Here is a 2,720-nt window from a genome sequence, read left to right on the forward strand (position 1 = left end):
TAACATCCCCCACAGAGGATCATAGGGCTGAAATGTGGGTGATCTCAGCAGGGGCCCTGTTTCCCCTGGGCTTAGGGGAACACTGGACTTGTCCAGTTCCCTGCTCTTTCTTGGTTTCACCTTTTAACATGCCTAGTGTTTTGGTTCTATTAGGAGTGTGTGGCATGCCGCCCCAGGGAATGGATTTGGCAGTTATGCCAGTGATTTGATTAAGAAGAACAACCAACTGGAATACTTTGATTTGAGAAGCACATTTTCTTTTCTTTGGCAGGACAGGTAAGATGCTAGGCAAGCCAAGGGACTGTATTTTTATGAGCTTAATTGTTTTGCATTGCAAGCTTGTTATATATCCAAGAGAATCATTTCAACGTGCTGTTTCCTTAGTAGGATAATATCTTTCAAGGATTTCTTTCTACTATTAGTTAAAGAGTAATTTTAAATTGACAAAATATTTAGTTATTCCTAGTAATAATAACTCTTTGCATTATTGGGTCACATTACATTATGTATATTATATAATAATAATACATTTTTGGAAAGAAAGAAACAGGAGGTACAGGAGATATTGAAAGTGAGGAAAGGGAATCAAGGAATATCCAGAATCTTCCTTAAGAAAGGATAGTTAAATATTGCTTATTACCTCAAAGCTCTACATGTCACCTGGGAGCAACAGACCCAGAGGAAGCGAGAATAAGCCAGGATGAGGCAGAAAGAAGTAATGTTAAGCAAGAAAGAAATCTCATGTGATTTTGGGGGGAACGAATATAATTATAATGGGGAGAGGTGGAGAGAGGGCAGACCTGTTTATCTCAGCACAGAACTTATTAAAAAACACTTCTATTTTTAAACTCAAATTTTACTTTAAAATAAAGGATCATTTTCTTGCATGGAGTTCTGTATATTTAGAAGTTTACTTTGGATCCTCAGATAGATCTACAAATTTTTACAGCTGTGCCTCCGGGTAGCATGTACTGAGGATCATAGGAAAAACCAGTTTGCCTTCTCTGTGGTTATAATCTGTAGATTTTTTTTTTTTCTGAGGATATAAACACTGTTTTTCAATATTCATGGTATGAAATTAGAAATGATTATTAATTTAAAATATAAAATATTTCCAGGTTTCATTTCACACTATTAATTTAGTTTGAAACATTAAAAAATAAAATGCAAGAAATTTTACAGGAAAGAAATCATCACCTCAAGTGGCAAATTCACCCTTTAGGAATAGTTTGCCTTTAGTTTATAACTATTCAGTGCTAATTACAACAGGAAGGGGATCATCACCAACCTAAATGGTCCCTTAAGATTTACAAAGTGTTTCATATCCAGAATCTTTTCTTTTCTTTTTTTTTTTTTTTTTTACTGTTCTAAATTGTTTATTAGGTACGAATTGTACAAACTTTACTTGTATTCACAGAAACGGCAGAGCTAGAGAGTATTGGGCCTTCTCCAAGCTGCCCGGCGAGAACCACCAATAGTGTGGTGGAGCTTACGGCCCTTTCCAAGGCCCCAGCTCTTTCAGCCTGCAGATGTCAGCCCACGCATCTCCCTGTGCTTGTGGACTGGTTTGATCCATTGGGTGTCAGGATTTCTTCTGATAGCTTTATGGAATGGATGGATGAGGATAACCTCAAAAAATTTGTATGTGGAATCTTCACCAGCTCAGTAAGAATTCAGGATTCTTAGAGCCCCAAAGTGGTGTCCAGCTCACTCCTCTACAAAGGACTGAAGGCTTCCAGCAAACTTTAGCTGGTTAACATCATGATGGACAGGCTTACCATAAGTTACACTCTTAGGAACTGGACGTTTTCAGCCACCACGGTGAACACGAATCCTATATATAACTTAATCTTGCTTGGCCTTGTAGCCCAGTCGGCACGCTTTATCAGGCCAGGTGGGGCAGGGAGTCCTGTGGAAAGCAGAGAGCTGGTGGTACTACCAGCAGTGGACCCTCAGAAGAAAGTGCATGACATCAGACTGCTTCTTTCTCCATAGCTCCTGGATGTACTTGTATGCACCCATCTTGGCTTACCTGATGGTTGCCACCAGATGGAAAGGCATGTCCAGAATCTTAATTAATATTTCAAACAGCTCTTTTTGAAATTGGCAGGGCAGGTAGTATTATTATTCTCATTTTTTGAAATGTGGAAACCACAGCAGAAAGAAGTCAAATGACTTGACTACAGTCATCCCACTTTCCATAGAGAAGCTAGGACTTCAATAAAGGCATTCTGATTCCAAATCCTTTTTTTGCCATATCAGGCTACTTCTTTAACTACCTGTATTTACAAGCAGCTGCAGAAGCCCCTGAAGTAATTCATTTTGGATGCAGTCCATTTAGGATTCATGGATCCTGGGCACAACCTAACCATACTCTTTCCTTCTTTCCTGCCACCACTCCCCTTCTTTTCACCCACTCCTCGAACACAAATCTAATAAAATATCTGTAACCAAAGGAGGAACTTTTGTGAGTAAATATATTTAGGAAGCAGATTTCCAAACACGCTGAAGCCTAAGAAACAACTATTTTAAAATATGTTTTATGACTGCTCTGGGGTTCCACAGAAACAGATGGACACAGAAGTACTTAGGATATTTTTGGCACGTGATGGGAAATGATATCACGAGAACAATGAAAAGGGATGTGAAACACAGAAAGCGAAAGGTAATACAAGCAACAACTTTCCCTGCTGCTGCTTCAATAGGTCAAAAATATAGCT

General features: G+C 38.9%; 1 pseudogene; it reads right to left on the reverse strand.

Moving 5' to 3' along the window:
* Window positions 1-739: 739 nt before the first annotated feature.
* LOC103240373 (large ribosomal subunit protein eL15-like) lies at window positions 740-2,077 on the reverse strand (annotated as a pseudogene).
* Window positions 2,078-2,720: the final 643 nt, after the last annotated feature.

This window comes from Chlorocebus sabaeus, chromosome 13 (assembly GCF_047675955.1).
Source record: "Chlorocebus sabaeus isolate Y175 chromosome 13, mChlSab1.0.hap1, whole genome shotgun sequence".
NCBI lineage: Eukaryota > Metazoa > Chordata > Mammalia > Primates > Cercopithecidae > Chlorocebus > Chlorocebus sabaeus.